General features: G+C 40.7%; 1 long non-coding RNA gene across 1 annotated transcript; it reads right to left on the bottom strand.

Annotated features, from left to right (window-relative positions):
• Positions 1-1,176: 1,176 nt before the first annotated feature.
• On the bottom strand, positions 1,177-11,598 carry LOC144692642 (uncharacterized). The gene is made up of 3 exons (XR_013579361.1): positions 11,464-11,598; positions 6,071-6,147; positions 1,177-3,973 (listed from the first exon to the last, which is right to left on the bottom strand). It is a non-coding gene; the product is annotated as an uncharacterized LOC144692642 (long non-coding RNA).
• Positions 11,599-12,446: the final 848 nt, after the last annotated feature.

The following is a 12,446-nucleotide window of genomic DNA, read 5'->3' as shown; positions in this document are numbered from 1 at the left end:
AGGATTTCTGATCAAGCCTAATAGGAAGCTAAATGTCGTACGATTTGGGTTTTTTTTAAGCAGTGGAATTAATTGCAGCAAAGCTGATGATTCATTCCCATAGCTCAGTGCCGTGGGTCCCACGGAACTCCATCTCTTGCAAGTGCCGACAACTGTGGCTTCTGTGGCAGGTCAAGTTTCACTCCCTGTTTGAATTAACTCAGTTGACCTTCAGACAATTTCATGAAGGCCAGATAATTGGAAAACCCGCAAAGCATCAAAGCCCCAGCAAACGTGCTGTGTCATACTAACTACTAATACTTATGCATTTTCTCAGGAGGTATGAAATGAATCTTGAAGACAATGGATGGAAGAAGTAGGTTTAAGGTACTGCTTTGAGTGACTGTACCGTACTTGGAACTTACATTTTGATCTATTATGCAGATTTGAGTGACGCTTGAATACACGAGGAGTGAGTTAAAAGTTCAAAAGGCAAAGAAATTACCCAGAGTCTCTGTATAATTAGTAATGTGAATAACTGCAGTCATCAAGTGATTAAATGGAATGCTATATTATAAGATTGGAAATACAAACCTGTCTTTAAATGTTTGGTGTGATTCAGACTTTTTTTTTACAGTAAATTGGCTTAATTTTTTGGGATCAAATATGATGCAAAAACACACGCCAGAATATACTCCAACCACATACTAAGTTAGTAATTATTATTGTGTCCTGTTTACAAACAGATGAGGGATTGGGACCTTCCTTCTAGAAAGGGGATAGCCTAAATATTAAGTATTCAATTTTGTATTCTAATTTTAAAGTTACTTAGATACAAAAATGATTGGATTATTATATTAGAGACCCAAAGCAAAATTGAAATAACTTTTCTCAGAAAAAAAAACAACAGAATAATAATTTCTCTTAAAATGCAAGTATGTATTTAGTGCATTGGAATCAACCCCTAAAGATGGCTCAGAAGGATTATCAGTCCTTTTCTTTCAACTAATTGCGTATTTTCCAGATAAGCTTTGGTAAGTGTGTCACTTGTAAATTTTAAAAAGCAAGTGCCCGGGAAAAGTCCTGCACTTTACCCCTCCCACCCCACCACCCTTGTTTAAAATCTGACATTAAACTAGAAATGACAGACCTGAATCTGGGATCAGGTTGTGTTTGATCACTGATCTCCACGGGGGGCCTTGAACTGCTAACGGCATCTGTCGTGGAAATGGCCAGCGACCCATGTCAAATCGAAGTAACTGTCTTAACCAGTCCATCTCCGGGAGGAGTGCGTGAATTAGAGCATCTCCTCCTGGGTCACGAGGCATGGCACAGCTCAGATATCCTGAACCGCATGTTCTGCTTTGACTGAAGAGAAGATGAGATTTATTCCCAGAGGGGAGGGAAAAAATAATTTTTATTTCTATCCTTGGTAGCATCTGTGTACCTGCATGGATCAACATGATCTCTTTGAGCCTTTAATTATTAAGAGCTTGGGTCGTCTCTTTAATCCTCTGGGTCAGAACCACAGCTGCACTAGCTACAATAGGATTAATGCCCCCTTCCAGATCAACAGGTCAAATATTTCTTTTTTTCAAAAAAAATAGTTTTACTTCTTACATCTCCCTTCTTTTTGCTGGGAGGACAAGATAGATTTGATGACTGGACCTCTTCAGAACTGCCAGCAGGAATGTTCTGGAAACGAGGTGAGGAGCAATGTGAGGAGCGGGTGGTCCTGCCAGTTGTGCTTCTTGCTGCTCCTCTGTGTGGTTCAGTTCAAACTGAGGAGGGAAACCCAGCCAGTGAAGCAAAACGAATTCTAATATCACTGAGTCAGTGACTCCAACAGTCAGAACTTTCTGGTCCTGAGTCAAGTCTCTCCTACAGAGATGCTGGCCCAGCCTAATGTTAAATGTTTTTAATTTTGTAAGTGCCAACATTTAATTTTTTAAATAAAAAAACAGTTCATTCAATACCACATTCCTTTGGGAACATCGTGACTGATGTATTTCCATGGGAACACCCCACATAAAAGAAGCTTGAAGCTGCATTAACAAGACACATTCCACCCACACCCAAGAAAGCCAGGTTTGTGCTTCTTAATGTGGTAGTGCTATTTTAGGATTATGCAGTCCAGCAGCCAGGAGGGTCGTTTGAGTTAATATGTTCCATATTGCAATGTGATTATTTTTAAACGCTCCACTCAGATTCAAGAAACTTTGCTTCACTCTAGCATTGCAAATGTTCTGATTGAGGTGGGAACGTTTTGCTACAACAAGGGAAAATATCCAATGTTCCCAGGCTGTTGCATACTAACAGTAACAGTTTGCAGCCAAAAGGACATGTGCGAAACATTTGCCAGCAAAACAGATGTGAACTCAGTTGGCCTCATAGATGGTTATCTTTGGTTACTTTTTTTAGCCTTTCATTTCTGATAATTGAATTAAAATCCGTTTTCTGGTCAATATAGACTTAAATCAATACATAAGGAGCTTTGATTGGATCCACTTGCCGAGACAAACAAAATCTTTACAAAACTCAGGTTGATTTGTCACAAACTCTCGTTTAATCTGGCTCTAATTCCGGAGTAGGATTTTTTTTCCTGTGTGTTTCTATGAAGTCTCTTGCAGAATGAATATTAACTACGCTAATTTCTATGATTGTTGTGAAAGCTGACAATCCTGTCATCTCAAACCCTTAACTGAAAAGTGCTGGTTTGTCATTTACTGTGCACCTTGGTGAGCTTAATTCCCTCACTTAATTCCCCTCAGTTTACTTCCCCCAACCTCCCCAGAGGCTTTGACCACAGCCGCTGCATTGGTTCTATTAGTTCTTTTCTTTCTCGGTCAGCTTACTTAGCAAGTGTTCAGCTATGAGATCATGGCAGGCACCATGGCCCGACTTGATTCTATCTCTGCCAGAAGTCTAGAAGGAAGCAGAAGCCATTCAAGGTGTCCTACTGTGGTCCCAGCCAAGTTCGGCCAATTCAACTCAAAGTCACAGGTTCAATTCCCAGATCCATTTTCCTTCCCTCTGCATTTTGTAATGCTATGTGATCTGTCAATGATTAGTTGGGAGAAAGGTCATTTAGACCCCTTATTGGTTAAATACTAAATGAACATGTTCAGTCGGTAATAAGGCAACTTCAAAGAGATATGAGATCTGTGTGGAACTGCACCTAGCATTGTTCCAATCTATCAAAAAGAACACCACGAGGTTTGAACCATGTCGCAATGCTGTGACTATATTTAAATGTGGTTGGTTCCAATAAAGCAATGAATGTTGAAGCGAAAATTGATTTTTTTTTTTTTCGTTTTCCTTCTCATCTTTCATATTCCAGAACTAGTCATTTTCTCCCTCCACCGGTTAGGTGAACGTTCCCCTACTCAGGCGTCTCATTTGACCACAATTTCCACCCAAAGGGCTACACACCCATCTCCAGAAGGTATCACATTACTTCAATCACTTCAACAATCTTATCAAGTTTAAGCAAGTTCGTAACAGAAAACTCTTTGGATGCTGGAAAAGCTTTCATCAGAAATTTAAATTATGAAAAAGATATCAGTAGAAAACACCTAGTAATTGCTAGTTAGTTTTACCTAATTAAATGGTCAATTAGTTAGCAGAGGTCACTCATATCTCATGGTTAGCTGCTAAACTGAACTTAGCTGCTAATTTTTATCCACCAAATGGTGTGCAGGATCCATTAATACGCACAACAATATAGCTTAAGGAAAAACAAACAAACCTCTGTTACATGCTCGTCCTTGTCAATAATCTTGCTGTGATGGCATTAAGTAGTTTAATGGAATAACAGGAGTCTTTGCTGAGATACTGTGTTGTAAAGTAAGCACACTAGGGATGTTTAATGGGCTTCAGGTATGCTTGAGTTATGGTATGGTGAAGTAGAAAGCTTTTATATACCGGCTGTGTAGGTGAATCATAAAGGGCTGAATTAAGATGAGCTGGTTTCCATGTGGGAAGTTAGTGGGCTCTGTAACAATGCAAACAAAAAAATAAGCTTTTGATATTTGTAAAGGAACAACATTGCTCTGCCCTTTAAACAGATTATTTTTTTAAGGTTCTTAGTATTTTAGGAACTTGCCTTAAAAGTTAAAACACTACCAGACATGGTGGTGGAAACAGATGCAATGGGAACTTTCAAAAGGGAATTGGATAGATATCAGAAAAGGAAAATATGTGCAGGGCTGTGGGGAAAGAGACGGGGAGTGGGACTAATTGGATAGTTCCTTCAAAGAGGCATGGCCTGAATGGCCTCCTTTCTGAGCTGTAATTCTGTCATTCTATAATTGTTCTAGTTTCTGGGAAGGTACCAGTGTGTTAAGTACTAAATTTGGAAGATAACCATGACTAGGTTATGCTTTTCAATGCTGGCCCCTTTTGATATTTTTGTATCCACTTAGCATACAGAAGTAGCAAAATGATCCTGAAAGTGCAAAAACTAGCGGAGAACATAAACTACTCCAACCTGGAAGGTTTTATTTTGGTTCTGAGTTATTAAATAACATTAACTTGCTTGCAGTCAGCAAGCTTCATGTTTTAAACAGAGAATGGTAACCACATTAACATATTTATTATGTATAACTTCATTCTGGTCTAGTACTCAACTCTACAGTGATATATCCATCCAATGAAGTTCCTCTGCACTTAAACATATTCCCATTGGTGAAGATGTGAGGGGGAGCGAAGGAGGGCTTAAATGTCAAAGGGGATGAATTAAGCACAAGACTGCATAGCCTCCTGGATGTACAATGGATAAGTATGGTTTAATACTTGATTTTTAATGTTTCCTTCAAAATTATGTATGGTTTCTCTGCTCCACTAAATTAAACAAATGAATGGATTAAAGGGATGTGCGACAGCTTCAAACCAACTGCCATCTTCCATTCATTACCCCTGCCACCCCCTCCCTGTAAGATCATTTTGATAATGATACCGCTGACGCTTGAGTCAAAATAATCATACATAAGGATCTTTAAAAAATTGCTGGACTAAAAGTGACATATTTTTTAACTGAAATAATGGTCACATAGGTCAAAAGACTGTAACTTAACCAGCATTAAAATGACTTGTTCAACTCTAAGCAGATGTGAAAAAAATGTCCATCAATATTCTTTAAGTGGGAGAAATTGCCCACTTGACTCAGATACTCGGGGAATGGCACGGAAACACATTAATGGAATAAAATGAGGTCTACTGACCAATTTTGCAAAGGAACATGACTTCAAAGCAGAAAGAATTAGTTTCTGACTGAAAAGTAATTTCTGAAGTGGATTTACTGCCCATTATTAATTGCACCCTGGGCTTTCTCGCTCTCCAGCAGCCTGCTTCCTTTGATCTGAGAGATTAGACTAATTGCTACTGTAAGATGTTGCAAAGCACGCTCAACGGCTGAACATGGAAATCTGTATTGAAATTAAAGCTGCCAAACTGCATGATGAAACTGGAACAAACTCAAAGTGAAGAGTGAGGGCAGCTGTTGGACCTTTTAATTGAGCATCATTGAAATGTTAAATGATGCAAGTACCTGACTTTGAGTGAATCAGTGTTTTCTTTGGAATATAATGCTTACAATCCCAGGGATCAAAGAGCACTATTAAGGAGACCAAATCTAAATCATGATACTGGTACTTCAGCCTGTTGATGATTCCTTAGCGTTCATTTGTTCATCTTTCAGAAGAGTTTTCCATGTTATTCACCGAGTTTATTTCAACTGACAAAGCTGTCAAACCTCATGAATCATTTCTCACAAAATTCCAAGAATACAAAGGAAGATACATTTTTTGTAACAAAATTATAAACCTACATTGTGAGGGTTGTTTTTTGGCTGCTTAATAAAAATGAAATCTTCCCGGAGATTTTTATGAAATTCTCTTCATGTGTCTTTTCTCCTAACCTTTGCTTACAACGGATAATAATAAATTCATGGCATCTTATGTGGCTACATGGTGTGATTTGGTCTGTTATGGTGTCATTATAAAGCCCCAGGATCTGGATCAAACTTGATGGCTATCTTCTTCACTCTATAACAAGAACTCTGTCACCATCACCTTCCATACTGGATGCACACCGGCCTTGTAATCTTCTGTGTGACACCAGAAAAAAAAACAAGGTTGCTCTGATAACAGCATTAAGTTCCTCTACAGCCTAGAAGATGAGAGCAGGCCTTAAAATAGCAATGGAAAAGTCTATAATTGCAATTGTTGCTACTGGTTTTTGTATGAACGTTGTAAAGTCATTCTGACTGCAGAGCACAGGGCTTGAAATAAAAGCTACAAATACTTGAACATATATGTGTATTTAAAATGTTAGCTTGCAGCAAAGTACCAAAGAGAGAGATGTTTCTACTATAACGTTGTTTGATTTAAAGTATTGTCAAATCCAGTTTTGTTATAATGCAGAGCTCCTCACTTTTCCTCTCCACCGATGATGTGCCTAAATCTCAACCTCCAAAAGACACAGCAGGGGGGGTTTCTTCTGTATTCCCCATTTTGACTTTCCATGTGACCCTGGATTGAAAGCGCAAAACTCCTGCTACGTATGCCGAGTCTGTGGGTGATTTAAATATATGAAGTTGTGCCCATTGTGGGGACCTGGCTTAAAGCTGCCTAAATCTTGTTTCAGCCAAGATCCTTTTAGCAGCCAATGGAAAGGGAACACTATCATCCTGGCTGTCAGTCTGGATTAGATACCAGAAAATGAACAGTACTGGTAAACCCCACATCACACTGTTTGAAAGATTATTGTATAAAGTATGCCCAGGGCAATAACAATGCATTACCTCCATATTAACATAAGGACAATTCTATGAAGTAAAAGTAGCAATGGGTCTTTTCTAGAAAATTAAAACTAAAATTTGCGACTGCTGTATTAAGGATAATGCTGTTATCGTGGACTGTTCACTATTCTGACAGAACATTCTGTAATGGTTTGTACACCCATTATTTTCTTCCCCTTGACCCTTCGGATGGAAAGACTTCTTTTAAAGGTCCCAATGCATCAAATAAGGCTGAATGCAGAGTTCAGATCTCCAGTTACTCAGAGAAGCGAACCAAAAAGTGGAACTGATTTGGATCAAGCCAATCTAATACATGTAGCATGTTCCTCGATGTATGAGTTGCTGTCTCAGTTTCTACAGCTCACAGAAAACATGTGCTGACCGTAACATTTTATAATGATACACATAATACTGGAGAATAAGTGGAAATAGAACTTAAATTGAACCAAATCTGTAATGGAGGGCAGATCAACAACAACACTTTTAATGTAAACAAGCACCCCAAAGCACCTCGTAGAGACATAAAATAATTAAATCAGAAAAAGGAATAGAAGGATATGGTGATACGGTGAGATTAAGTGAAGTAAGCTGAGGCTAGTAGTTAAAGACCAAATAGCCTGTTTCTGTGCTTGAAATTCTATGTAACACTCAAATAAAGAGTGGGAAATTCAGTCTATTAAAGGCAAAACATGCTGTGTCCTCTACAGTGAAATAAAAATTTGAAAAACTTTTTAAATCCTTGTTTGAAATAATTTGGTCATTTTTCCTTGCTATAATCTAAAAACTACTCTGGAGATGTAAGGAGTTGAGCTCCAGTCGTCATACAATATCAAAGACTGCATTGTTATACCCCTTCCTTCCTCAGCCTACAAAAGGAAAGAAAAAGAAGTGTAAGCAATCCTAGCTGATTGCTATCTACAGTCCTATAATCTAAGTGAAGCCATCTGGGCTGATTCAAGCTTCCATCGGGCCTGAGATTGTCAGTCTTAGATCCTGCCTTCTGTTCCTTCGGTGGCGAGACTGGGGCGGACCAGCCTACAGCAGTCAGGTGGATGCAATTGGAGTTGCTGCTTAGTCTATCCACCGGGAGAAGCATTTGATGCCTGACCGAGATTCTTCCACCATCAGCTTCCCCTTCCTCCTCCAAACAACTCAGGTGGCAAGATTCATTCCCCAGCAGAAACCAGGAGTTAAATTTAATGCCTTTTGTATTGTGCTAAAAAAAATTCATATGCCTGGATAACTGTATTTTTGCCAATGGGTCTATTCCTCCCACTTTGCTGTTTGAAGTTTTATTTAACCCATAGCACTGTTGCGGAATGTTGGTATGGCATCAATGTAACTTATTTCCACCCCACATGGGTTTCTTAATGGTTTGTACACCCATTATTTTCTTGCTCATCTCTCTTCAGGTGGAAAAGCATATTTAGGCTCCAGTTCATCAAATGAGGCTGTTTCTAGCCTAATGATCTATTAAAGCTCTGGCATGAATGCACAGCGAAACAGATTAAAATGACCTATTTAATACTTACTGGGTGGGAGGGAGAGGGGTCTGATTTAGTGCGTTATCCCATGATGTGAACTGCATGTGTGCAAGTTCCAACTATAATTCTAACTGTACTACCACCCTGAAGCTCTGTAAATACAATTTCAAATCACATAGCTATGTTGGGATAAGTATCTTCAAAGCTTTTGGTTATGTGTCCTTGCTCTTTGGATCGCTTCTGCTGCAGCTTTGCTGGCTATTGCACAGGGATGATGGTCTAGTGATGCCCTTTCTCATAGTTAGAATACAAAAGTAAAGGATGATTCGGGATGGAGTTGATGCTGCTTTCATTTTGCATCCATCCATTTTTACTCTAATGATCAACTCTGCTGTCAGGCTAATATACCATAGCTTTCAAGTTGTGTGGTTACATAGAATTACTTAGCAATTACAGGCCTGAAGCAGCTGTCAGCCCAAATGGTCTGCGTTGGTGATTATGCTCCGCATGAGCCTCCACTTACCCTACTTTATCTTTCCCTATCAGCACATACTTTGATTCTGTTCTCCCTCATGTATTTACCTAGCTTCCCCCTAAATACACCTATGCTATTTGCCTTAATTACTCCATGTAGTAGCATATTCCACAATGTTATCACTATCTGGGTATAGAAGTTTATCCTGAATTCCTTAACAGACCTATTAGTGACTATCTTGTATTTACGGCCCCGAATTTTGGACACCCCTGGATGCCTTCTATTCTTGATATTGGGCACTATTTATGGCATGTACCTCACTGGCATTTACTTTCCTGCAATAATCATCTAAATAGAAGAAAATAACTGACCGCACGTTTATGAAGCTTAATATAGAAACAAAATATAGAAAGTATTGCATTTATGTTGTGCCTTTCATGATCTCAGGACATTCTTGGACATGCAATGCACCTTTGCAGTGCAGTCAATATTGTAATGCAGGAAATGTGGCAGCCATATTGAACATATACATCAATGTGATAATGACCAGATGATCTGCTTTTTTTAGTGATGTTGATTGAGGGGCAAATACTGGCCAGGAGACTGAGGATAACTCTCCTGCTCGTCTTCAAAATAGTACCATGCAATCTTTAAGATGCACCTGAGAGGGCAGATGGGGACCTTGGTTTAACATTTCATCTCAAAGGCAGTTGTCGAGCCTAAGAACTGAGGTGTGATTTGAAGCACAGAGATGCATTGAATTGTGTAAATTGTCATGAAGATGTGCCTTATGCTAAATAATGATTTTTAATCCACCAGCTGGAAACCTGAATTGAAATTTTAAAAGCAGACTTTTTAAAAACACAGAGACCGAAGTAACTTGAACTCACAGCCCAAGATGGCTAACCCCAATTATTATACATTCCACATTCCAATTTATTGGAGTGGAATCCATCTGTCTGAAAACTCATTAAAAACAATGACTTTCGGGGGATGTGAAGGAGTTGCATCTCCTGTCTCATTAGCAAGGCAATCACCTGAGGTATTCAATGGTTGGAGATGGCTCATTAAGACCAATTGGTTGGGCAATAGGTCCCTGGGTAAGCTGGCTTCCAGGCATAAGCCAATCAAGTCATCTTTGGAATACATGGACAATGTCTTTTTTTAAAAATTCCCCAGCAGTTGGAGAGGGAAGGACATATGACAAGCCAACCCTTGCTATGTTGTAAGCACATGTTTTCTCAGCAGAACTGAGGACAAGCAGCTTAGGGGGAAGACCTAAGTGGGGCCCTTCCTGCCTCCTTTTTCCCTCCAACTCACCTTGTAAGCATCGAGCCCCGTTTGCTGACTGTAATCATCCAGGAACACCCTGCTGTAGATAGAGATGTCTTAAAATGATCCAACCAAGCACTACTGTCTTCTGAAGAACAACCAACTCAGTCATCTACATCTTTAAATCGGAAGCATCGAGATCATCGAATTCAGCTGGAAGCCAGCTGAGTCACCATACTACAGACAGTGGCTAGGGTTTTTAGGGTGGTGGAATTTCCCTTCTTGCCATCTGAGGAGTAGGCGACAAACACATTTCCGTTGCTACCAGCTGTCCCACAGCCATTTAACACGCCAAGGTGTGTTAATTGGCTGGTGGCAGGAATTCAGCCCTTCATGGAGGAAGAAGTCCCACCTCAGAGAGTTGCCGGCTAATCCGATTGTCTGGTAGCTCTATAGTCCCAGCAGCGCCAGAAGCTGGAAGGACAAGCAATCCCCAGTGCCTAAGTCTCAGGATTCCAGGACTGGGTAAGTTTTGGGGGTCTCAGGACAGGGAGGTGAGGCCCAGGGGTGTGGGTAGAAGGGGGTTAGTGGTGTTGGTGGAGAGACCAGTTGGGGAAGAAGCACCCGAAGGGCCTAGATCCTTTTGGGGGGGGGGGGGGGGCACCCAATTTTAAAAGGAGGCTGATGATGGAGGCATGCCCCCAGCTTCCTGCCTGAGGCTTGAGCAGGGTCATTAAAGGCCTCAATTGGGGAAAGAGCAAGGGGGGCCGGCCTAGGGCTCGCATATCCCACTGCAAAATTGTGAAGAGGTCGGGGCGGGCGAGAGCCCAGTTGGAAGGCCATCCAGAGAGTTTTATGGCCATGCTCCTCCTACAAACCTGCCAACGGAGGTACGGTCAAATTATGCCCTGTATACTCTCACTTTTTCTATGGAATCTTAATTTGGCCAGCCTACCCTTCCCCACTCTGTAATCTGTGCGTGTGCGTGTGTCTGTGTGTGTGGGGGTGTGGGGGGGGGGTGGTGGGGTGGGGGGGTGAGTAAATGAATGTGTGTGAAAGTTGGTGTGTATTTTGTTATTTTACTTGGATCGCTTGAAGTACAATAAAGCTAACTTCTTCCTTTGTTAAACTCAAAAAAACCTGTCCTATTGGTTCTTCTATGATCTCACTGAGTAAATAACTAAGCACTCACAAAACTGGCAAGTATACGTTTGAAACAAAAAAATCTGTTGCAGTCAATTGAGGAGAAGGCAAAGAGGGGAGGCATTCGACCCCTCCTCACCTGGTCGTAACAAAGTTAGTAGTTTAATGTTGGATGTAACACCGATTCCAGGTGCACGGGGCCTTTTACCTTTATGTTTTAAGCACAGTTGCTTTCGCTAACTATGTGATTCAGATTGATTTTTGAAATGGGCAAATGCGTGTAAATGAGGTTTTGTCTATGAGTAACTCACCACTGACTCACATTTTCTCTTGTAGGACGCTTAGCCTCGGCCCAAGCACAGTGGATGAACGTTTCCATTGTCTGTAGGAGGTTCATTATAAATTCTGTTGTGTAACCAGTTGGCTGCTTGCCTCGGCCTTTCTTAAAAAAATACATTAAATTTCAGTCTATTAGAGGCAAAGTGTCCTGCCTATGCACTTAAACAATACCCACAGTGCAGCAAAGAAATGTCTTAGCTGGTGTATTTTGTAGTTATTTCCATTTTAAATAAAAGCATTCATAAAAAGACTTCCGTCCATTCCAACTACAATGCTGATCTTTCTTGGCCTTTTGCTATGATTGGACTTTCGAGACTTTAAAACTTAAGGGGTAAAGCTTCTGATAAACTTCTCCTTATTGCACACCAGGAGCCCATATTGCACACCTAGCTTGTACCTTTCTGCCCAGTCATTTTAGTGGGCAGGATACTGAGGTTTCCCAGTCTGTTCCAAGGAGCACCACATCAGAATCTTCATCCCTAAATTTCAAACTTCAGCATGATTTTTCTAAAGAAGTGTCTAAGGAGTACTGAGTTTTGTTTCTTCTCTGTCATAACTGCATTTGTAAAAAATTCATTCACGGGATGTGGGCTTCGCTGGTTGGGCCAGCCTTTATTGCCCATCCCTAGTTGCCCTTGAGAAGTTGGTGGTGAGATGCCTTCTTGAACCACTGCAGTCCATGTGGTGTAGATACACCCACAGCGCTGTTAGGAAGTGGGTTCCAGGATTTTGACCTAGTGACAGTGGCGATATATTTCCAAGTCAGGATGGTGAGTGACTTGGAGGGGAACTTGGAGGGGTGGTGTTCTAATGTATGTGCTGCCCTTGTTGTTCTAGATGCTAGTGGTCGTGGGTTTGGAAGGTGCTGTTGAAGAAGCCTTGGTGAAATCCTGCAGTGCATCTTGTAGATGGTACACACTGCTGCTACTGTGCACCGGTGGTGGAGGGAATGAAT

The sequence above is a fragment of the Cetorhinus maximus genome, chromosome 17, assembly GCF_964194155.1.
Source record: "Cetorhinus maximus chromosome 17, sCetMax3.hap1.1, whole genome shotgun sequence".
NCBI lineage: Eukaryota > Metazoa > Chordata > Chondrichthyes > Lamniformes > Cetorhinidae > Cetorhinus > Cetorhinus maximus.
This window is presented reverse-complemented; position numbering and strand designations above follow the sequence as displayed.